Source organism: Arctopsyche grandis, chromosome 13 (assembly GCF_051622035.1).
Source record: "Arctopsyche grandis isolate Sample6627 chromosome 13, ASM5162203v2, whole genome shotgun sequence".
NCBI classification, from domain to species: Eukaryota; Metazoa; Arthropoda; class Insecta; order Trichoptera; family Hydropsychidae; genus Arctopsyche; species Arctopsyche grandis.
Window position 1 is genome coordinate 1,574,813 of NC_135367.1, and position 27,479 is coordinate 1,602,291.

At 33.1% G+C, this 27,479-nt stretch overlaps 1 protein-coding gene across 1 annotated transcript in view; it reads left to right on the forward strand.

The window, feature by feature from the left end:
- The window catches only part of Brf (Brf RNA polymerase III subunit), a 73,322-nt gene that overhangs the window by 30,773 nt on the left and 15,070 nt on the right, over nt 1-27,479 (forward strand). The gene's annotated exons all lie outside the window — the stretch shown is intronic.

Genomic DNA, 27,479 nt, shown 5'->3' on the forward strand with positions numbered 1-27,479 from the left:
TACTCTCTCTCGGATAGCATTTGAGCTCATTTTTGTCCACTTTTCGTCCATTCTTCTAGCTACATACGTGACCCGCCCATTGCCATTACTACCTTTGTCACAATTCTCACCCACGTATTCCGTTCCCTATTTCTTCTCGTTTTATCGAGTATTCGGCGTTCCATACTTCCTTACTCAATATTTCTAACGAGATGTATGTATCTACTCCTATACTTATGTATGTATTTACTGCTATCTACATACATATGTATATTTAAATTATTTTATTTTATCTTTAATTTATACCAGGAAGGCCTAACAGGTAACCCCAATGCGTCTTACTGGCCAGAAACATTGTACATTTGATATTATGAATATTATACAAAGTACATATCAATATCAATTAATAACCACACCGACATCCATGGTCAAATTTGCAGCATTTTAAACAACTCGGTAAATACATATCAATTAACATTCACAGAGACATTTATTGTCAATTTGTAAATTTGCAGCATTTTATACGATTCAGTGAAATTTGAGATTGCTGAAAACTCTAGATTTAGCGAGAAAATTGGTAAGGTTGCCAATTTGTTGGAACCGTTTCAATGAAAATCAGATAAATTGACAAACTCTGATAGGAAACGCTCTACCTGGAGTCACAATTCTAAGTTCTTGCCAGCAGAAACCATGGGATTTAAACCCGTGACCACCCTGTTCAAAGTATTATATGCTAACCACTAGTCTATTGTGCTAGTTAAATTATAAAATCAATGTTCCCAGTATATGTATTTCTCCTCAAACAAATAATATATGCAATTAGAATCTAATATATAATTTCGAAAGAGATTTTGTATATTTATATATATTTATGTATTTTTGGTTGGGAACGTCGAAAACAAGTCAAAGTTTCTATGACGACGATGCGATTGGTTGAATATTATTTTTTTTCGATTCAAATAAATTTAATAAAAAAAACAACTGAATATTTATATCAGATTCGCCATGTTTAGTCTGTTTATATTACAAATACTGAGTGAAGCCGGGTAAAACAACTAGTATATACATATTGTATATAGAACCAAAGAAGTATAGAACGCTGTATGCTCAACGTAACGAGGAAATACATGAAGCGGAATACGTGGGTGAAAAGTATAAGGGTTGTAGACAAGAGATAGAATTGGCAATGGGTAGGCCACATGGCTAGAAGAATGGACGAAAGGTGGACATAAGAAGTGCTGGAATACGTGGGTGAGAAGTATGAAAAGGGTAGCAGACAGAGTAAAGAGATAGAATTGGCAATGGGTAGGCCCCGTAGTTAGAAGAATGGACGAAAGGTGGACAGAAGAAGTGCTAGAATGGTACTCGAGAGAATGCAAAAAGGTAAAAGAAAGACAGAAGGGGAGATGGGTAGACAAAAATAGGAAATTGTATGGGGTGTCTCATTGTATCCTATGTATACCATCTATTCAAGTGAATCGCATCATTTATGAGCCCCATAATATAACATCGATTGAAGAATCACACTTTCTGAGTGGGACACTCGTTTCTTTTGATGAAGCAGGAATGATCAGAGCGTTGTGTTCGATGACAAGTTTCTAGATAGTACAATACAGTGTTTGCAATTGGTTTTGATGAAAGAGCACGTACTCCATTGCTATAAATACATAAGTAATCCGCATCTCCCATTGTCTGCACAAGCTGTTTTCTCTCGCGCGCGTCTTTCAGGATGTGGGTTATTATGTTTGGTCCGGTCATGATTGATCTGCTGATTTTGAATTCGCCGCGTATTCAATTTATCGTCATTGTTGTGCACCGTTACCGTTTTGTTGCCTGCTCGCGTACCACTTGCACTTTCCTTTGCTTTGAACGTGCCAAGTTTTACCAAGCTACTGGATTTCTTCCACTCGAGTATCAATCCGATTTCAGAGTTCTATCGGAGATTGCTTGTGTGGGAAAAGCACTTGGGAAAATTGCAAGTGACGTTTGCGAAACTTCCATTGTTTCCGTATTAGCACTATTGCAATTGCCAGAATTGTGCGTTCTGCGTCACCATGCCTATTGCTTATTATTTTTTTTGTTTACTAACACTGTTTTTCTCATCTTTTACTCGAATTTTATAAGCACTTACGCTGCTTACCCAATCAAAAGCGTGATGGGCTCACGTTCACAATCCCTAGTTTGAAACATTGGTTCTATTGTAAAAATTTGGATGATAATAAAACCAAAATCGTGACCGTTCCATACAAAATTTCTACTTAAATAAAAGCAATAGCCTTCCAGATGCATCGATTCCTGAGATTTCTATCTACTAAATTCCATTTTATTACACTAAATCGAGAAATAAATCATCCAAGATTGTTAGTGTGCATTGAAGTAGAATGGGTAGAAGCGCTCTTAGCTTCCAAAAATGTTGCTACAAAAACTCCGTGCAAACGGAGATTTCGGCTGTTTTGCTCAGTTGATTGTTAAACCCTGTAGCAGTAGGATCTCTTTGAAATAGGCTCTACTAGTGAAATTGTGTGGTAGTATTAGTTCAACAAAGTCCGAACATCTGTATGTGCCCGTGCGTCCCTGAACGTCAAAGGACGATAAGGGACGATCACTTCCACGAATTTTTTTTCCTCACTCTTTTGTCTCTCTTCTGACTTTCCGTCTCTCTCTTCGATGGCTCGCTTTTAAGCGATACTTTTGTTAGGAATGACTATTCTATACATTATACTTCAATGTTTGTGTGGCATAAATCAACTAATAATTTCACACCTTAATGGTAAGAACTAAAGTGGGGCGTTCAGATTGTTAATTACTAGTGTCAACCATTTTTTTTGCTCTGTTCCTTTGAAAAGTAATGGAGAGGTCTATTATTATTGTCGAGCATTCGCCTAACGCCTAACGCCTATCTCTGGTAACACACTAAAAAGTGCGGCACGGTACGTCTAACTGTAGACTCCAGCTGTGATGGGCTTTACTTAATGTCATTGTTAATTTGTACGATCTTATTATTTTGACAAGTTTCTCTTTTCAAATATTGGAATCACTGTCAAACCCATATCAATACAGGATAAAATATCACCGAAAACACTTCAGAAGGTGAGTTTTGGCCTGGATTGTGATAGGATATATATATTTGACGTGCTAGCGTTTTTTTTACACGTGCGAAACTGTCTAAAAAACACATGACGTGTGTCTGTACCTTTAAAGATCTACCATCAGTTACCCAGAAGTCTGTCGCACGAGATAAAGCGTGATTAATTGGAGTGTCATCTTCATTTATCCTTTCGTTTCCGTGAAATTCTCCTACCATAATCTTAACCAGGCAAACCAATCTACCGAAATTTGTTCTGAAAGATTTCAAAGATTGAGCTCGTTCGGTTTTCCCAGCCCTTTCGTCCAATTTCTTACACATTTGTTTTCCATTTACAAGTGCATGTTTGCACATAGTGAGTTTATTCATCGAATTTCACTGCAAGTTTTCAAATGTGAAACTGGATAGTCGAGGTATGTCGTTGCACCAGAAACATTAAATTTTCATCATCGCCAATTTCACTTTCTTTTCACCGCAATCTGCATTATACATATGTATCTACGTATTATAAATTTAAAAAAAAAACCTTTAATCGCAATAGTTTTACGTGCTGTTTTATATGGCGCGTGCTTTCTTATGTAACTCTTCGATAATAAAACTTAGCACTTGGGGCATTTGTTGTGGTTTTAAATTATCGTCGATGATTTTTACACCTCTGAAGATTTTACTCTTTTTTTTTTTTACTTTTGAGCCCCAGTGTTTTGTGCGCTTTTGTTTAATCGTCTGATTATCGATCACGTGCAAATAGAAGCTGCTATATTTTTTAGGCACCTTTTGATTCAATTGATCGGTAAATATGTATGTTCGTAGTAATAATAAACTGTTCAATTCACCTATATTTGAGCACACGACCATTGACACCACTTGACCCATAGCATACCCAAGATGTTATCTCATTCGAGTTTTTTTTTTGTAATACTATTTCATATTTTAGTATTGCATATTTATTGATCGAGAGATAAATCGTCCAACTTTGGTTGGGCAATTTATTTCGGACCTTTTCTGACGATCACAATACTTTATCCATTTATACTTGGAATATTTACATATTTGAGCCGTTATTATTGAAAGTAACATCAAGTTCACTTTTCTTCCTTCCGAGAAATATCTCGCAAAACTTTAAATATAATGATTTGCGTTTAACAATATTTAAAAATACTGGTAGCCTGTATTTATTCGCTTATTCTGCTTTTCCGAGATTCTGGACACATAGAATTAAAATAAGTGATAACAATTTGTGAATGAAGTCAAATATAAATAATGATTTTGGAACTGAAAATTGAACTTGCGCTACATTCAAATATACCGAGCTCTTTTGCAGATACAGTACACTCTCGATTATCCGGGCTAATGCTAGGGAGGAAGGGCACGGATAATCCGAATCATCAAAGTTTGACTTGGTTTCGAATATAATATCATATTTACAACACTCAACAATCGTTATTTATTAAGAAAAACGCTCATAGTTAAGCAGATAAGTGGCCGTTAGTAGTTAGTACTAGTGTTGTACCATTGTATGACTAATGTAATCACTGGTATCTTCTTCATTTGTAGTGTCACTCTCATTTTCTTCCTCTTGAGAAACAAAAGAAACGATATCTGCATCATCCATGCGTTTAAAATCTGGATCACCTAAATCACAATTGAGCCACTCCTCGATGTTTTCCCTATCCACGTTTTCAAAACATTATAAATTTTCCAATAATCCACATATTTCAGATATATCATTTGCTTCATTGTCTTCAGAATCCACTACATATGTTTCCATGTCAGGAAGAATCTTTCCCCATGATAGAATAAGTGTACTGGCTTTACTTTTGAGCAAGATTGTGTTATTCCGTGTATAGCATCCAATATCGTCATTTTTTTTCCAGAAATTGATTAGTTTGTCACCTTTCTCAACAAGAGTTTGACGCTAAAGACGTTTCATTGATGATATAACACTTTTGTCCATAATCGAGAGTTTACTATATTTATATTAATAAGAATTAGACTGTAGAAATCAGCGAATTATCATCTATGTAAAGTTTTGACAATAATAGTGCTCAAAAATTCAGTCTATTGTACATATAGTAATATTTGTCCATGAAAAATATGTTACCTACTACCGTTCATTACGAGTCTACGACTGATAAATCGTCTATATAAATTGTCCAACATCCAACACCAGCAATAATAATTCATTATCCTCACACTTTATAAGCAAAAACTGGCGTTCGCACACAAAAATGGTTCACTATTGTTAATTTCTTAGAAACACCATTATTTTTAGCTTACATATATATTTTAAGAAAAAAAGCGATTTATGAAAATGTGGATTTTTTAGATTGAAAAATGCTGTACTACTTTAAAGCTGTAGTTTTAGACTGCGATTTCCTCGTTTACTTATCGTAAAATTAAACGTATATTTCGAGTGTCTTCGTATTGGTCTTCTCAAACCAAACTTTAATCTTTATAATGTCCTCATATCTGCTTGGATCATAGGTGAATTGATGTGTCGTTTACTTTGTGCTGTGTTTGGATAATACAAAAAATCTCCAGTCAAATATGTATATGGAAGTTTCGGTCGAAACCTGATATCTGACTGTCCACATATGTAACTATTAAACTGGTTATTTTTACGAACTTGCGAAGGTCCTCGATGACCCTTGACAAGTTCCTTTTCTTCGCATTTCAGCTTAATTCGCCAAATTGTGTGATTCAAGGTCGCAGTACTGGATGAACTTGAGTGTTCAAAAGGTTATGTGAAAACTTTATTTCATGTTAATTATACAGGGCCACCCCATTATGTATTATTAATGAATGTTTTCTGTCAGAATCTTGTTCAATTCTCTGTCATCTTGTCCAAGTCTACATTTATAATAATGTACTTTCTTCTTAATTGCATTGATTTTAAACGAAATTGTATGTCTTCCATACATTCGCTCAATCACTCAAACACGTGTTCCACTTTCAATCCCTTTTCATTCTTTCGAGCATATACTTTTCAATGCTTTTATATGTACATTTCATTTCATATTTTGCACGCTATTTAATGACTTACATATTTATATTATACATACATATGCCAAGCCAAAGCCAGCAGTATGGCTCAGTGGTTGCGTTTATGTTAAACACCGATAGGTTACCGGGTTCGATCCCATGCTAATCTTCAATACTGTTGGTCAGACTTGGATATTTGTGACTCCGAGTCGATCGTTTCCTATCAGAGTTTGCCAATTTATCTGATTTCATTGTTGAAACGGTTCCTCCATCAAATTGGCAAAAACCATCCTGCCCGCTATGTCACAAATATCTGAATTTGATTTATGTACAATATGTTAAAAATGTATGTACGAGTCTAAATCCATAGATGTCTCTATGGATTAATTCATTTATCAATAATTAATTCATGTTCTTCAGCCCCTTGAAATACAGCGATTTATGTAATAAAAAATGCTAGAATGTTTATAATTAACTGTTAGGCATTTCTGGTATATATTGATGTAAAAATAAAATATGTATATACATATATGATGAAAGTAATCCAGGGTTGTAACTGTAAGTTGAATTACATGTGTTTCTGAACAAGTTTAATTTAAAAAATGTTTCACAATTAGATATGGCATTAGTGGTGGGGGGCGCGACTTGGTCGAGTAGACTGTGTGTGGGTCTGTCAGTCTGAAATTGATGCTAAAAGTTTATTTTAGTGAATAAATGTAATACTATTTTTCTTTTAAATTCATATACGTTTATTTTATACTTGAATGCTGAATGCACTTTCGATGCAATATTTTTTCCCGGTGAAAAATCAGCTTAAACTTGACCTCCTTGCACTTCGCTCCAGTTGTGGAGCTCACGCGATGGTCACATCTGGCTGGACACCAGTAAGAGGACAATAAAAAACCTTCGTTTCAAAATAACCTCAAGTTAAATCCGACACTACTTTCTTTGGCCATTTTTCAAATACATACAAATTTCGGAATTTGTATGTTCCCCCCCCCCCCCCTCGGTACTTTAAAATTTTCCGGCATTCAATGAACGCATCAATTTGATATTACATGTATTATAAACCGGTCTCCTTGACGAGACAGAATGTTAAATTACAGAAAACGCAAATATCGGAAGGCAAAGATCGAAAATCGAAAGATCTTAAGTCGAAAGATCAAAAAAAAAAATGGTGCATGGTAAACGGTACATACTCACTTAATTTGCACGAGCAGGATACAATAGGAACAAGAGGAACAGGCTTTTCCTCCCGTATTAATGTGCGCGCGCAGAATACGGGAGGAAAAGCATGTTCCTCTTGTTCCTGTTGTATCCTGTTCGCGCAAATTAAATGAGTATGTACGTGAGTATGTACCGTTTACCATGCACCATTTTTTTTTGATCTTTCGACTTAAGATCTTGCGATTTTTGATCTTTGCCTTCCGATATTTGTGTTTTCTGTAATTTAACATTCTGTCTCGTCACGTAGACCCATTATAAACATATCTACTTAATTATGTTGTTCGGAAATTTCGATAATAAGTCATAATCATTCAATTACTGATATATTTTCTGTATTATTGTTGCAAACGTTTTGTTTGTTTCAATTCGATTAACTGACCTGAACCAAATATTGTATGACAAACTATGGGGTAAATTTTATTACAAATATTATGGGGTAAATTTTATATAAACACCCCACCCTTATTCCTTAATTTCATCTTTGACTTATTTATTAATTTATACTAAGCTATTCACTGAGATCAAAAACATCTTCTGCAAGATCACTGATTACGAAATTCGAGACGCTACGACAAACCCTACTAGAGACGAATTTCTCGACTACATTTAAAAAAAATACAACCTTTTATTACTAAACTAGTGTTGTGCCCGTTGATTTCAATGGCTGCATTCCAGTTCGCTTATTAAACGCTCGCCGTTCTCCCACGTCGAAATGATGAATGAATGTGTGTGTGTGTCTTCGTGGATGTGTGAATGCGTGTATGCTCCCGCGCAGCGCATCTGACGCTGACACCACCAACCGACACGATCGGTTGTCACGCCACATCCCTATGCATAACGTATACTTCTAAAATTTCTATATATATTATTATATTATAGACCGTTTTTTCGAAACTTTGTAGAGATTCTTGTGATTTGAGATTCATTTACGGACAAAAAAACTGTGATTGGGGATTTTTGTATACTAAGTACGGTCAAAATTGCGGCACGGGACTTTTGTACGTGAACTCAAGCGGTGAGAGGCGTATCTTCATGTCATTATTAATCCGAATGATCTTATTATTTCTACAAGTTTCTCCTACCATTCTTTAAATATGGGAATCATATTTGAAGAAATGTCAAATGATCACTGTCAAACCTATGGACAAATCGCCGTATACATTTTTCTTGTTCAGTTGGGGATTTTATTTTAGCAAAAATCAAAGTCTTTTGATGAAACAAAACGCATAAAACATTTAAATATTATATTTCAACCTTGAAAGGGTGTTGTTTCATGTTTTAATCTTTCGACATGAAATAATTGGAGCTACTTTAGTATGCGATTTACCTTCACATATTAACTTTGGTATGTGATCTACCTTCACGTTTTTACTTTAATATGCGGTCTCACTGTCTCAGTTCTCGCGTGTGACACTGAGACTGAATAATACCGACCCTAACAACCTAATCATAAATGAATAGGGCCAACCTTAACTTAACCTAACCTATCCTGACCCTTGAATAAATAGGTGTTGGATGCTAAGATATCTTTTTTTTTAAGTTTTATTTCATCAATATTTTCACAACAAAAAAAAACATCTTAGCAGCTAACACCTATTTATTTAAGGGTCAGGATAGGTTAGGTTAAGTTAAGGTTGGTCCTATTCACTTTAGATTTGGTTAAGAGATATGTATCTCCTGACGATATTTTGATAGAAATGCTTCGATAACATTATGGGGCGAAATAAATGGGGAAATAAAAAAAAATAGTTGACCGCGATTCAAAGGTAGATCGCATGCTAAGGTAGACCGCATACTAAAGTAGCACCAAATAATTTTAGACATTCAAGGTTGATAAAATGAAAACACAAACCACTCCCGAGTGAAGCCGGGTACTGCAGCTACTTGATATTATAATTGCTTTATTATTATTATACATTATATAACAATAGAATGCAATTCGTCGTAAAATTTACATTGCGAAATTACACCTGTCCGATAATGACTGTGACCCTCGGGTTGTTTGCGTTAACCTTCTTGCAGTCATAAAATTTACATCACAATTACATTACAGCTAATACACAATACACCTATCGGTTACTCAATTTGAAAAGAAAGTAAATGCATTCGTAAACAATGGCTTATGTATTTATATCGATTCTAATTAGACCGCGTTTGAATCATTCATGTCGCGAAAGTTTACTCCTTTATCCTGTTCTCGCGGCCGAAACACTTTCTTTTCTCGAAAAGTGAATTTTCAAATGCGAATTTTATGCGATTTTTGCATAAATTTTCTCGTGCGGGTCGTATGATACTTTTTTTGTGCGATCTCATTTTTTTTTGTGGGTCATCATCATCGGTCGAAGCGTAAAACAAGTTACAATATTCGATAGTGAATGCATCACGTTCGACCCACTAAATTTTTGTACGTTCGAGAAACGATTGTTCAGGATGTGATCCGATAGCAATTTTGATGGTATACAATCAGTAACAAAGCAGTTGTAAATAACTGTTCAAAATATATATGCTTTCAATTGATTGTTTGCCTATTTTTATTTGAAACCTAGTTTCTCAAGATGTCAGAAGAATGTTCATGTAAAAACTAAAAATTTAGTGACACTCGGAGAAATGTTATTATAATAATAGAAGTGGCTTTATGCGTTATATTGTTGTCAAGTGACGACTGTCCACAGACATTCCTATATAATTTTAGCATCAGTCGTATTTAATGCTCGACGTATGTCCGATTAAAACTTCTCTGGGCAAAGGCAATTGCAAGTGCATCGTAAAAAATTGCACAGTAGATCATTTAAGTAACATATTATTCAATTAACATCGTATTTTGACAGTTTTTAAAAGTTTCATGGCGATCGCCCGCATTCTACATAAAATTTCAGGGGTGGCACCAAAAAAATGTAAAAAATATTTTTAAATAAATGTAAAAATATTTCTCTTGGTGGCGCCAAATACTCAATTATATTAATAACCAATTATACATTACAAGTTAATTTAAGAGTTCCCAAGGACAGACAAGTACAAACAAGTGGATAAAAATAATGAGAAAAGAAACGGATTGGCCACCAATGCCCAACACCACTATATATATGTACTCAAATTGTAAATAAATCTATATCAAAATAAAGCTTTCATTTCTGTAGTGAATATATGATGACGCTGATGGTATTTCCTGCGTTTTAGCGTAGTTTTGGAGACGTACGCGTAACATTGAAATAATTTATTTATTCGTAAAAGCGCTTCTATTATTATAATATTTCTCTGGTAACACTTTCCTGCATTGAATTTATTGTAATATATTTACATAATGTATACTATATATGTATGTATATACTTACTTTATTGTAACGTGTAGAAGGTCAGGAACACAACTTTAGCATATCCTTTCAAAATTTTCAGATCTTCATTGAATTGAACAGAACTTTTTCCTTTCGAGTCCAAAATACACGCGCTGTCTAATTTTATTTTGTGTTTAAATTATAGTATAATGTAATAACATTCATTTGTTAAAAAATTTTATTTGAATTATTGTAAATATGTACATGTGTATATTGTGTATACGATTTGCTAAAATGATGTGAGTTTTTTTGCCAATTTTGGGCATTGGATTTTGGGATCTAAAGATCATGTGTTAATTTCGGTTTTTTGCCATTTGTTTATTATTTATTTATTTACATATATATCAGGAAGGCCTTATAGGTAAATCCCAATGCGCCTTCCTGGCCAATTACAAATAACAAATACAAATGCAGCATTTTTAATATAAGTCGTTGAATTGCGAGACACTCGCAAATTAACGAGACGTCTATGAATTGTACATAAATTTTATTGTACATCAATCAAACTTCAAATAGTGGTGACATAGTAGGTAGGAAGGATTTTTAGCCAATTTTTTTTCCGGGAACCGTTTCAACAATGAAATCAGATAAAATTTGCAAACTCTAATAGGAAACGATCAACCTGGAGTCACAAAACCAGGTCTGACCAACAGGATACTCTGAAAAATTCATTTTCATTTAGGGATTGAACCCGGCACCTTCTTGACGCTAAGCAGAAGCTAAACGACTGAGCTATGCTGCTGGTTTATGTTGATACCATAGAATATAATGGATATAGAATTTTATATCTATGTATATCTCAATGAAATCGTTGCTGCTGAGCCTGAATGTGATATTTTCCATATCAGTGTGTGTAGGTTATTTTAGATTATTTTAGCGTATTTATCTGGTAGCCTGCGCTCAACATTATGTTCATAATTCAATGTGATGTATGAGTGAAATTTTGATCTTCTCTTCCATTTCGACCTCGCAGGTATATTTTGTATTTGCAGCTGGTTCTTATATGTACATATATTCGTGCCGGCTATACGTGCAAGACAATCCCTACTTTGTATTTTATTATTTGATATTTTTACTTTATCTGCTATTTTTATAATGCTATTGTTTTTTATGATTATGTATAAATTTATTTTTCATCTATGAACTTGTATGTGTATATACATATTTTTATTTTTATTCTATCTCATCTGGACAACGATCTCATTTCTAGATGGAAAAGTCTTTTAAATTTTATTCGTTGGAAAAATTTATTACAAAAATTCGTTTATTTTATCGAGTTAAACCAGTTATTAATATAATTTTTGTTATTAATCCACAAGAATAGTCGAAATATGTTTTTTCTAAAAAATAGTGTGGCCAGAATACTATCCCAATAAACATATTTCAATAGAAAATACTCAATATAAAATAGTATTAAAATAGGTACTTTTGACTTTTGATTTGAACTGGACGACTACTTAGAAAGATTTTAAAGCTGAAAAGTACTACAAATGAAAGATAAAATACCCGACTATAGATTCCAATATTCATTTTGAACAGAAAAATGACATATTTTGAGACATCGACCGAACAACACAAAGATATAGAAAAATCGTGCGATTAAAAAAACACATATATCTCCGAATCTCGAGTCGATCAACATTTTTTATTACCAGATTCTTGTTCACTGGGCATAGATCTATAAGAAAAGTCATATCTCGTCTCTGAACCAAAAAAGTCGTCATTTCTCGAATAGTGTAAGGGCGGTTTCAGACTAGCGTTTTATACGCGCGTATAATCTCGTTTTTTGAAGTGCATGTAGGCGCGTATAGGCGCGTCGTTCTCCATACGCGCAACTCGTACGAGCGTAGACGCGCTTATAAGCTCGTATTATCCATGTTGATACTAAATCACCACTACCGGTTGGAGCGAACACGCTGGAATAAGCCCGTGTACGCGATTCCGGTTTTTTGAAGCGCGAAATGTAGCGCGCGTGTAAGCGCGTATGCCGAAACGACGATATACGCGCATAAAAATACGCTAGTCTGAAACCGCCCTAACCAATTATTTGAGTTTAATTAATATAATCATCGTTCATTTTATATTGGACATATTTTTGTTGAAACTATACATTACACGTTAATTTAATAGTTCCCAAGGACAGACAAATAAAAAAGTGGATATAAATAATCTGCCAACTGAGAAAAGAAACGGATTGGCCACCAACGCCCAACACCACCATATACTCAAATTGTAAATAAATCTATATCAAAATGAAACTTTAATTTCTGTAGTGAATATGTGATGACCCTGATTATATCCGTGCGTTGTAGCGTAGTTATGGAGACGTACCGCGTATTATTGACACAATTTATTTATTCGTAAAGGCACTTCTATTATTATAACATTTCTCTGATATGTACATACAACATATGTATGTAAATACGAAATATCGCCAGTTACACACCACAAATATCGTAGGCAACAATCTATACGATTGATAAATCAGGATGACTATCGTTTAGTAGTGGCAATTTGGTAATAACTGTCGCTGCAATTGCCCAATTGCAAAGTTGGCCGATTTGGTGCAGATAAATCTGGCAGATTATCCATCTATGTGTTACGTGAAGAAAATAGCCGACAGGGCTTATTATACCAATTTACGACGGAGTATAAAATACGCATGCGGGCCACTAATTATTGTTTCGATGAAATTTCAATTGAATAGTATTCGATCGGCGATCTGTGCTACATTCGTTGTACAGAACGAAAATGGTTGTATGGGCGTGCGATCGCATTTTAGTCTGGTGATTCCATCGATCACTTTTTTTTTTGTAACATCTCGCAATGTGAGACATTTGGATCGCGAGGCTTGTACCGTTGCTTGACCAAAAAATCACTTTCTTCATAGGTATACTATAGTAAAGTGTGTATGAAAAAAACTGACCGTTTATGTAGAACGCGACGCGGAAATGCAACATACTTGGACTAGATTGTGCATTGTTACTTTTATCATAGTTAAATGTGCTATGTCGTCACTTTATGTACAATTAATTTGAAACCAGGGCTGTGGAATCGGAGCATTTCAAGCGGAGTCGGAGTCGTAAAAAATCAACCGACTCCGACTTTTTATTATTACTTTATTTAATTAATAGTGTTACGTACGCCGCGGATTAACCGAATAGAATCCCAGAGACTATGTGACCGTTCAAAGGTTATCTGTTAACGGATTAACTAAGTGCTTGCACTTAGGACCAACGGATATCTGTTAACGGATTAACTAAGTGCTTGCACTTACTTCCAGTATTATATCTGGACTCTTAGTGCATTTAGGCTAAACAATGACCGTTATTAGTCCTTTCTCAGAATCGGTACGGGGAGACCCAATGTCGTGGGAATACATATCCGAATACGTGACTATACAATTGGTAAACAGATTAGACGACCTGAGAGATCTACCCTTTATAAGGCGGTATGTAGGCGATATCAGGTCATTCTGGACTGAGCACTGCCAATGCGTGTATCTCCTTAATCATCAATAAATGCTGTGAAACGATTAAGGCCTTTTACTTGGATCCTCCACCCACCCCTATGCAACAATAGTATTACGGTATCTGTCAACTAGTCTCCAATTTTGTTGATATAAATCCACCAATAAATTTTAATTTAGTAAGCATCATCATATATATATATATATATATATATATATATATATATATATATATATATATATATATATATATATATATATATATATAATATCGCTGTTCTGTCTGTCTGAGGTAACGCTCGCCATACTATAAGGGCGAAATCACAGAGCGTGGGATGTGGGACGTGGTTTTTTTTTTAGATAGTTTAACATATAGAAAAAATGTGGTGTACATGGTACTATACACGGTATCGTCTTTTCAAAACGAAACATTCAAGCTGTTTTGTTGAAATTCTATAGTAGTGTTTATTCTTGCTTGACAGTGATCGATAACGGTGTATTCCATATTTGAAGAAAAATTTTACCGAAAATGGTCCAAAGGGTCGTTTTGGTACATATCACTGTCAAGCAAGAATAAATTCTGCTATAGAATTTCAACGAAACAGCTAAAATGTGTCGTTTTACACATTTTTTTCTATATGTTTAAAACTATCTAAAAAAAACCACGTCCCACATCCCACGCTGTGTAATTTCGCCCTAATAGTCGTTTCGATTCGACATATGTACATATGTATGTACATACTGTCACTGCCAAAATGTGTATACGAATACAATAAAAAAAGAAAAAACTTCTATATATACTATTTGCTACCAATATGAAAAAATGGTAAAAACTAACTACATATAAACTATATAAAACATCAATAGAAAAATTAATTAATTAATTGGACTGTACAGCCCTGCTTGCAATCTTTCTTAATCTATCCACTGTGTTTGATTGTATCTTTTAATGCGTTTTCAATTTACTTACTGCTTATGAGTATGAGCCCAAACAATAATACGAATAATCTGTTGTTTTACATACATAAGTAATTTTTCCTCAGGTTTTTCATACCGGTGTTGCCAAGTGTGTTCTTTAAGACAATATAATTGCTTGATTGTCATATTTTAAATGAAAATCTCTCTAATGAGTTCCATTATTTTTCCTTTCTCCTGTGTTCTCCTTACATTTTTGATACTAGTGTTGCCAGGCTTAGATTAGACTGAATCACGAAACTATCATGAACGAAAATCTCTTTCTCCTCATTTCTCCATTCCTAGCAATCTTATGTTTCATTCACTGTTTTGTTTCCGTGATGCCCCAGAGCGGGGACACGGTCGATTGGGCGCCCAGGACGATTGGGCGATCAGTGTTACTCGCCACTGCGACAATTGGACGACGAGACTGGCGGACTCTGCGTCAATTGGGCCCTGCGTCAATTGGGCGCCCATCGCACTGGGCGATCATCGACTGGCCGACGGCGACCGGGCGACCAGGGCGCGTGGGCGACCACCGACACGGCCCGCTGGTGAAGTGGTCGCCAAGCTTACGTAAACTCTGCGTTTTGCAAGGAACGACCGCGAACGGAGCGTTATAGGAATTTCCGATGCACTGACAAATATTCTACCTACATACATATGCTTTATACCGCTTTATTTTTCGTTTCAGTTTTACCAATTTTTCGTAACAACACGAATCATACTATTAATTTTTTTCGCTATATTATATTACATTTGCTGGAATTTTATATTAAACGTACTTTTATAAATACATGTGTAGCACCTTTTCACAAAAAATAATTGTAAGATGACAAATCATATGTACCTACATATTCTCCAAAATAATATAAAAGAAAAATGATCGATTGAATCTTTCGCGCAGTGCTTTTAGTTTTTTTTCAAATGGACACACTTTTTTTTCTTTTAAATGTTATATTTCAGTTTTATCAATTGGATAAATTCACACTCTATTCTCAATTTTCTCAACACTGTATTAGTTATACATAATAACAAAATATTTTCTAATAGCGATTCTCAAAGTTTTCAAGATTATATTTTTTTTCAATGATGAAATACGTTTACGAAAAAAAAGCGCATACTTAAATTCGTTCGCGGAGCTCGAATAATTTTTTTCGGCTTTTCCCATAATTAAATTATTACATCGTTTACGATTCGCAGAGGCAATTCTCGAAAAAAATAGCTTTTTAAAGTAATTTTAAACATCTCCCGTTCTATGGTTATTGTTGAAAATTACATTGAGCCACAACAAATCACGTTTTTTAGTTACCAGAGCGGAGACTAACCAATCTTTACTAACTTTGACCCACTGAATTCGAATATGATATTGATTTTTGCTGGTTGGTGATTGTTTACGAGATATGAGCGTTTAAAAAAATGCGCGATTTTTACAGTTTTTTGGCTTTTGCGGTCTTTAACTCAAAACCTAGTATTGCTGTGCTCAAAGTGAGTATTGGAATCAATAGTCAGATGTTTTTCCTATTGATTGTGATATTGCATTGCTTTAAAATACTTATAATTAATTGTCTAGCGAATTTTAAAAGTAAAAAAAATATTTTTTTTACGGATTTTTTCTCCGTGCTATTTTGCATTTATTTGGCAATTTTTTTATTTCACCTCGTTTATAAGGATTGGTTTTCTATTTCAATATTTTTTATTTTTATCTAAACGTACTAACTCGAGCGGTAATTGCAATTTAAATGCTTTCGTTTTTGTTGCTCAGTGTTATTATAGTCACATTAAAATCTATATGATAGTTTATAGTAATTAAGGCTCATTTCGTTTATCAATAATTTAATAAGGTATATTTTTACTAATTAATATCTTTCGCTTTTGTAAATTCGAAACATACATACATATGTATAACGAATTATGTTTACATCTATAACTGTCATCCAGCGCTCATCTGTTCATCTAATGTATAATTTCTTTAATAATATTTTATGCGTATAAAATATTACAAAGACCTTACAAGAAATTATATATTTTCAAATATTTGGACCGAATGAACGAACTCATTCAAAACGGTTTTTTTTACTATGAGTTCGTTTTGATAAAAGAGTTCTCAAAACGACTTTTGACAACTGTTTCTCGAACTACTTTTTTTCTTGATTGTTTTACATGACATGTTATACATACATATGTAAGGTTTTTCAACGGGTTTTTGCGGTATCATAAATTCATGGCCCTCAAATTTGGTTTAAAATAATGCAATGACGTAAATGATTTTATACCCTTTATCCTTTTATTAAATTCAAATTATTCTGAAATGGTTTTCATCGTTTTTTCAAAACCTCTCCGATAAAATAAACGTTTTTTATTCCAAAAAAAATGGCAAAGTTTCAAAGCGATCCGAAAAGTTTTAGGAGGTTTGTCCAAAACTAAGATAAACCTTGTAATTTTCAAATGTTATAATTAGCATGGAAATAATTTTTTCAATGTATGTATGTGTTGTATGAATGCATGTCCATACATACATATGTACATATGTTATTTTGAAAATTTTCAATTTAATATTTATTTTCATTATTCATCAATGAAAAGTAAATCAAAAAACTTTATTAATACTATGATTTGATGAATATACTAAATACTGGCGATTCTAGAATTGATTTAATGTTGAGAGTTACAAATTTTACAAGTTTTTGATTTTCGTAAGATTAAAAATAAGCACCAATCACACGGTTGATCCCATATTTTATCGAGATACGAGAATCTCGAATTTTCATAATAAAATATTCTCGAGAAATGAGAATCTCGTAATTTTACAATAAAATATTCTCGAGAAACGAGAATCAAAATTTCTCGAGAAATCTCGAGACAAGATTTCTCGATCAGAACCTCTAGTTCTATGGTTATTGTTGAAAATTATGCTTTTTAAATAATTATTTAATAACGAGTCCATAATGTTATGATGCGTTTAGGTACATATGTATGTATGTACATATATCAAAAACTACGTACATAGATAAAGTAAAAATTAGCCGTAAGAATTAAAAATATAGACATTTTCGTCATATTAAAATTTTATATGATAGTTTATAGTAATTTATAGTAATTAAGGCTCATTTCGTTTATCAATAATTTAATATATTACTATGTAGGTAAATATCTATTGCTTTTGTAAATTAGAAACATACATACATACATATATATATATATATATATATATATATATATATATATATATATATATATATATATATATATATATATATATATATAAATATATATATATATATATATATATATATATATATATATATATATATAACGAATTATGTTTACATCTATGTATAACTGTCATCCAGCGCTCATCTGTTCAACTAATATATAATTTCTTTAATAATATTTTTTCAAGCCTATTTCACCCTTTTGCAAATGAAATTCACCCTTTTTGCAAATGAAATTCATCCTTTTGCAAATGAAATCAGTACTTTTGCAAATGAAAATTAATCCTTTTGCAAATGAAATTCGTCCTTTTCAAAAATCGTATTAAAAAATAAAGAAACCGAATTAAACAAAATGTGCTTTTTATGTATTATAGTTTAAACTTATATTTATATTTGTACATACCATAGATATTTATTTAGAAGGTGCAAATACTATTTTTATTTTTTTATTTTCAATTTTTCAATTTTCATTCTGTTAATCTGAATCAATTTTCATTGTGTTAAGTGAATTTCATTAGCAAAAGGGTGAAATAGGCTTGCAAAAACTGTATATAAGTATTTTTATTTTTATTTTTGAACATTAAATTTGTACGAATATCAACACAAATTAAAAATCATGCGGTTCAAAGTCACCATGCACATTTTATTTATATTTACTTTATCTATGTATGTACGTAGTATAGATTAAGTTTTGTATAATTTGTTTTCGCATTCCGTTACGGATCCCTTCGACAAAAAAAAGGGTAGGTACCTGGGTCAGATTCATTCTCGCTCGGTTTTCGGAACAATAGACTGACCATTTAAGACTCGAAATATCTCCTACAATAGAAAGTTATAAAAAACTCCTGAATGCTAGACAATAACACGTTTTGTATATATATCTATATGTAGTATTTTTCTTTGATATTCAATGATGAAATTCAAATAGAAGAAATATCGCATGATTTTTAATTTGTGTCGATATTCGTACAAATTTACGTAAAAAATATTCGTACAAATTAAATGTTCAAAAATAAAAATATAAATACTTATATAATAGCGCGAATTGCATCGGCTTTCGATGATCTTAAAAAATATTTATTTATTTATTTATTTTAAACAGACCATTGTGGCATAACAGGAATTCCTAAAGCGCCACAATGGTCAAAAAATATAACAATTATGGGATCAACCGTGTGATTGGTGCTTATTTTTAATCTTACGAAAATCCAAAACGTGTAAAATTTGTAACTCTCAACATTAAATCAATTCTAGAATCGCCAGTATTTAGTATATTCATCAAATCATAGTATTAATAAAGTTTTTTGATTTACTTTTCATTGATGAATAATGAAAATAAATATTAAATTGAAAATTTTCAAAATAACATATGTACATATGTATGTATGTACATGCATTCATACAACACATACATACATTGAAAAAATTATTTCCATGCTAATTATAACATTTGAAAATTACAAGGTTTATCTTAGTTTTGGACAAACCTCCTAAAACTTTTCCGATCGCTTTGAAACTTTGCCATTTTTTTTGGAATAAAAAACGTTTATTTTATCGGAGAGGTTTTGAAAAAACGATGAAAACCATTTCAGAATAATTTGAATTTAATAAAAGGATAAAGGGTATAAAATCATTTACGTCATTGCATTATTTTAAACCAAATTTGAGGGCCATGAATTTATGATACCGCAAAAACCCGTTGAAAAACCTTACATATGTATGTATAACATGTCATGTAAAACAATCAAGAAAAAAAGTAGTTCGAGAAACAGTTGTCAAAAGTCGTTTTGAGAACTCTTTTATCAAAATGACTTGCAGAGCATCTCTAGCCTAGCCTATGAGACGCGGTATTATTTATCTTCGCGGTATTATTAAGGTCTTTGTAATATTTTATACGCATAAAATATTATTAAAGAAATTATACATTAGATGAACAGATGAGCGCTGGATGACAGTTATAGATGTAAACATAATTCGTTATACATATGTATGTATGTTTCGAATTTACAAAAGCGAAAGATATTAATTAGTAAAAATATACCTTATTAAATTATTGATAAACGAAATGAGCCTTAATTACTATAAACTATCATATAGATTTTAATGTGACTATAATAACACTGAGCAACAAAAACGAAAGCATTTAAATTGCAATTACCGCTCGAGTTAGTACGTTTAGATAAAAATAAAAAATATTGAAATAGAAAACCAATTCTTATAAACGAGGTGAAATAAAAAAATTGCCAAATAAATGCAAAATAGCACGGAGAAAAAATCCGTAAAAAAAATATTTTTTTTACTTTTAAAATTCGCTAGACAATTAATTATAAGTATTTTAAAACAATGCAATATCACAATCAATAGGAAAAACATCTGACTATTGATTCCAATACTCACTTTGAGCACAGCAATACTAGGTTTTGAGTTAAAGACCGCAAAAGCCAAAAAACTGTAAAAATCGCGCATTTTTTTAAACGCTCATATCTCGTAAACAATCACCAACCAGCAAAAATCAATATCATATTCGAATTCAGTGGGTCAAAGTTAGTAAAGATTGGTTAGTCTCCGCTCTGGTAACTAAAAAACGTGATTTTTTGTGGCTCAATGTAATTTTCAACAATAACCATAGAACGGGAGATGTTTAAAATTACTTTAAAAAGCTATTTTTTTCGAGAATTGCCTCTGCGAATCGTAAACGATGTAATAATTTAATTATGGGAAAAGCCGAAAAAAATTATTCGAGCTCCGCGAACGAATTTAAGTATGCGCTTTTTTTTCGTAAACGTATTTCATCATTGAAAAAAAATATAATCTTGAAAACTTTGAGAATTGCTATTAGAAAATATTTTGTTATTATGTATAACTAATACAGTGTTGAGAAAATTGAGAATAGAGTGTGAATTTATCCAATTGATAAAACTGAAATATAACATTTAAAAGAAAAAAAAGTGTGTCCATTTGAAAAAAAACTAAAAGCACTGCGCGAAAGATTCAATCGATCATTTTTCTTTTATATTATTTTGGAGAATATGTAGGTACATATGATTTGTCATCTTACAATTATTTTTTGTGAAAAGGTGCTACACATGTATTTATAAAAGTACGTTTAATATAAAATTCCAGCAAATGTAATATAATATAGCGAAAAAAATTAATAGTATGATTCGTGTTGTTACGAAAAATTGGTAAAACTGAAACGAAAAATAAAGCGGTATAAAGCATATGTATGTAGGTAGAATATTTGTCAGTGCATCGGAAATTCCTATAACGCTCCGTTCGCGGTCGTTCCTTGCAAAACGCAGAGTTTACGTAAGCTTGGCGACCACTTCACCAGCGGGCCGTGTCGGTGGTCGCCCACGCGCCCTGGTCGCCCGGTCGCCGTCGGCCAGTCGATGATCGCCCAGTGCGATGGGCGCCCAATTGACGCAGGGCCCAATTGACGCAGAGTCCGCCAGTCTCGTCGTCCAATTGTCGCAGTGGCGAGTAACACTGATCGCCCAATCGTCCTGGGCGCCCAATCGTCACGTACCGCCCAGAGCGATACCTTTCCGTGATGCCCCAGAGCGATGGCATTAAACTTGTGTAGGATCTGGTTGTCAGGAGATATAAGCGGTTGTGTAAAATGACTCGTGTTGAGCGGTTTAAAACATTGCGCCGCAATGGTCTGTCCGTCACATTACATGTTACCAACTTCATCGTTCATTCTACTCATGCAAGCCAACCAAATAATTCATAATGATTTTTCTAGATTAGAAAACTAAATCCCACACTTGTACATGTAAATGTATAGATCATATATTCTAAATCATAATATATGTATATATAAACGGAAAGGATGTGGATATTTGTGTATGTATGTATATATGTAGGTATGTGGAGATTTCAAAAAAACAATTTTTAGATTTATCAAGATTTATTATATCGATTTTGATTCCGATTGCGATGACGAATTCGGCTCCAATTATTAGTATACATACATACATCTACCTTTATTTTAATTCGTTTTCCGAAACCACCCGTTGAAATATCAAAAACAATACTAATAGTCAAATAGTAAAAAGGATGGTTTTGAAAATTTGATGAAGTACCGTCTCCACAATGAAATTAGATAAATAGGCTAACTCTGATAGGAAACAATCGAATTTGAGTCACAAATATCCAAGTCTGACCAGCAGTAGTGCAGAAATACTGCGAATAAATTATTTTCAATGGAGGTTAACCCAGGGCTCGAACTCGGGAACCTCTCGGTGGTTAACGCAAACACAGAGCTACACTGCGGGCTTTTATTTCCTTCATCCAATATCATCCATCATTTATAAAACGTACCGACGAAGCGGTTTATCTGCCGCAGAAATTTGTATCGTAAATGTTACAATTTTGAGATCAAATTTGAAAAAAAGCTTTTTCTACATCTAATATATAATGTCGAAAGAGAATTTTTATGTAAATATATATGTATGTTTATAAGTATCTTTGGTTGGGAATCGTAAACAAGTCAAAATTTCTATGACGACAATTCGATTTTTTTTTTCGATTCAAATAAATTTAATAAAAACAAATGAATATTTACTATGAGATTCGCCACGTTTACGCTGTTTATATTATAAATACTGAGCGAAGCCGGGTAAAACAACTAGTATTATAATATATATTGTTTTAATTCTTTGAAAATCCTGCTGTCATGATTAGTCACCGGAGCCTGAGGGGGCCGTGTATTGTCCAAAGGTTGTAAATGCATTGTTAAAGGTTTGCCGAACAATGGATAGCACTGTGACTATCCTACCTCTAGTCATGATTATCGCGCCAATAAATTGCCCAATTGATTGTCCGGTAGATTGCTCTCAGCTGAGATACTTCATTGAGCAATTTTGACAACTGCGAATGTCAACTATCAACTGTTAAATGTAGTTGAATATTGATTAAATTAATGCAGATTTATTAGTGATTAATTATAGAGGTCAAAAAAACTTTCGTGTTTTGCAACGAGATCTATTTAACCGATCAAAAAAGCAATGAGTAATATGAAATGGTTATTGATGAATTTTTGTAAGAAGAAGCACTGATTAAAAAAAAAAAAAATGTTGTTTGTATTTTCCCCTGACCGCAAGCCCCGTTTGAGAAGTCAAAGCACGCCACTGATATATACAAATGAATGTTCATTGTAAATTATTCGGAATTTAAAGGAATAGGGCATTTCAATGGGCTTTGCAAAATTTAGAAGTGACGCCAGTATGTTGTTATGTTGAGGTCACTTTTGTGCGACACACTCGCTCTTGACCCGCGTAAAATTAATTCGAATATTGCGAAATGAAGTAAAAAACGGACGTGACGAATGAATTAATTCAATTATATTACCATATTTATTACCAATCGATATAATGACACGTTGCGACAAAAGAGAAAAGTGCATTCAATCAAAAACTCCACCAAAAACAATATCACAATTGAATGAGATAAATTATGTACATATGTAAACAGGAAGTCTTTGTAAAAATTCGTATTAATGTGTATTTATAGATCTGTGCATTTAGCAAATATCACTTGCCAAGGCTAATAATTCGAATGCAAAATTTAACAGTGAAAAAACAATCGAATTGAATCAAGGTCGTTTTGACGTCTGGTAAGAAACCGGCGGCTCGGGAGCCGCGTGTGGCTCTGCTTTAGAGCGAAATAACAGGGAAGAACGGCACGTCGTGTGCTTGCCTCCCCGCTGTGGGTGGTCTCATACATTTCTTCAAATATGGGATACACCGTTATCGACCACTGTCAAGCAAGGATAAATACAAGGATACAATTTTACCGAAACATTCCAGGGGGTGATTTTAGGACGGTCTCTGTTGGGCGTGCCATGAAACCATCTAAAAAAAACCATGTGCAACGTTCATCGCTGTGTGTTTTCGCCCTAATTAAGTGCGGATCACAATATCATCAAAAGTCTAAACTAGCGAACAGATACAAGGTGCGCACGGAGACACAAATGCTCCAAAATCTGCCGAACATGGAGACCCAACGCGCACACGGAGACACATGGTGCGTGTCTCGGTCTCTCTATGCATACGCCCTAATTTTAAAGCAGCTTTTCGTAACATTTGGAATATAAAACGAAGGCTATTTTGTTTCAGTATCAAAATATAAGTAAATATTGTACATACATACATATTGTTTTAATAGTTGCAAGTATTATATGTAATTTTGTTTTTATATATATATATATATATATATATATATATATATATATATATATATATATATATATATATATATATATATATATATATATATATATATGTTTATTTTTTCCTCTCTGATTAGTTCTATGAGAAGTATTATTTGTCATATCACTAAATAAAGTCCTATCGTATGTATTTCTAAGAAAATATATTTGAACATTTGTACAGTTAATCGATAAAATTCGAAAATTACTGTGATGGATTTTAAGATTTTTAAATTATGTTTTGCATTACATTTACCGGTAAAATGCCAAAATTTATTCATCGGTAACTAACACAGACCAATCAAGTCGTAATTAACGCGATAAAACGGTTGTTTCAATTATGATTATTAATTATTACGAATGGACCTTATTGTATTTATATGACATTATTCACCAGAGATTTATTTTTTATTATTTACGGTTCATTCTGTGTAGATTAACGTTATTAGTCAAAGTAACCGGTAATGGGAGAAATTATTTACCGTTTACCGGTAAATGAAATTTGACGCTAAATTGCGATCCTAAATTCGAATGTATTATGATTCAATATTTCTATAATTACAATATGATTTATTGAGCTCTGCTTGGAAAAGGCTCCCAACCACTGGATTAAATCGACGTAAGAATAGTCATTGAAAAGCAATGATTAACAGTCAATGAACTGTATATAATAATATTGAGTAATAAAATACTCGATAATATTTTTAAGGAACTTGCATATTTTATCTAAAACACCCACACTGATATTATTTTTGTTGCTAAAGGAAACGACCTCTGTACCACTAAATGTGATCAAATCTTATTCATGACTCAACGGATAATTTTCGCCAATTTGTTGCTTTTTTATTATTCTTATTTTTTATCATAATGTCAAAAATTTTGATGTATGTACTTATGTATAATAGGTACAATTTTTGTTCTTGTTTACTTTCTGTATTGACAGCAAACTGCGCAGCAAAGATTGTCTCGTCTGGTTGTCCATCGTGCGTGTGATTCACTACAATCGAACTTGAATATTAACATAATTGTTGGTTAAGCAAGCTGTTGCCTGAGGCGGCATTTTCATAAGGGCGATAGTTCCTTTGCAATGGTTCAAAAATTATAATTTTTCACCAAAAATCTTTGAATAGCCTTGAATTTTTTTAGAAAGAGTTTTGAACACCATCTTCATCTTAGTGTAATTTCTTGGAATAGATCTATATAAGAATGTTGCTTCAAATCAGAGTTTGGTCTATCAATATTCAAGTTGCATTCTATTTGTTCTATACTTGGTTTATTTTGTTTTATCTAAGATAGTATGGAAGACAATGCGCTTCCACTTATTAGTCCAATCAGTTGATGCATCTATTGCACATATCTCCCCTCCTTTTCAATTTTTGGAGCAATGACGTATCATCTAACTTACTCCATATGCTCTTCATAAAAATATGCATTATAGTGTCATTTAGATGATGCTAATTAGTGGTTGTTTTTACTGTATCGATGTTTTGAATTCTGATCTTGTCATGAATTCTGTCTTGAATTCTAATCTTGTCATGACTAAGGGACGGATACTCATTTGGGAAATGACAAATAACAATACACGTTCCAACAATGCTAAATTAAGAAATAATAAATAAAAAAGGTTTTCTACAAAATTAAAAGTACCCAATCTCCCTCCGCTGTCATGACTAAAGCCCGGACCCAGAGCGCGCCGTTCATTGTTCAAATATTGTAAATGCATTGTTTAAGGTTTGCTGAACCTTTTTTCAAAGCATTTACAACAACTGAACAATAAGCGGCGCGCTTTGGGTCCGTACTCTAGTTATGACCAAAAATCGGCATTAGGACGTTGCTTTTGAAATAAAAAATGGTTCACTATCTAAAATTGCTATTGTCAATCATGTTTTTCTCTCTCTTTGATTGTAAGGTAATGGAGAGGTATATTGTTTTTTTTTTGTATTATTATTATTTTTTATACCAGGAAGGCCTGACAGGTAACCCCAATGCGCCTTCCTGGTCAGAAACATTGTACATTTGATACAAATATTATTAGTATTATACAAAGTAAATAAATACACATCAATTAATATCCACAGAGACATCTATGGTCAAATTTGTAAATTTGCAGCATTTTAAACAATTCAGCGAAATTCAGTAAATACATATCAATTAACATCCACAGAGACATTTATGGTGTAATTTGTACATTTATAGCATTTTTATACAATTCAGCTGAATTCGAGATTGCTGAAAACTCGAGATTTGCGAGAAAATGGGTAAGGTTGCCGATTTGTTGGAACCGTTTCAATGAAAATCAGATAAATTGGCAAACTCTAATAGGAAACGATCGACCTGGAGTCACAAATCCAAGGTCTGGCCAGCAGAAATCAGTGGGATTTGAACCCGTGACCACTATGTTCAAATCATTATATGCTAACCACAAGTATATTCTGCTGGTTTTAAAAGCACAAAGCCAACGCCGAAGTCTAGTCATGACTATAGAGCAGATGGTCATTAGCAAAGATCGGCGTTGTGACGATGCTTTTGGCATATAAAATGGTTTACTTATTTCTATTAATATTCCAGTTAATAATATTCAATAACTATTGTTATTTGACGAACACCCAGGCAATGCCGAAGACTAGTCATTAGGGCTATCCCAAAAACCATACACGTTCCAACAGTGCTGAATGCAACTATCTGTCGCTTAATCATGGCCGAGACCTATTATAAATTCTTATTTGAGCCACTTTCAATGGTATATATTCATGGGCGAGTTTTTATTTAAATTTTTAAGTATACAAAAAAATCCATTTGGGATTGGGTCCTGGTATGTAGAAAAAAGCTAACTGAACAAATTTTGTGCAAATTGATCCACTCGTACGTATGAATGTCTGTTTGTCTATTTGTCTGTCTGTCTCGTATAGGCTCCTAAACAGGATTTGTTGTATGCATGTCCGGGAACCTTACTGTAAAAAAAATCGCTCAAAAACGGGAACGGAAATGGGAAAAGCGGGAATGAGTGGCATTGCAACGCAAT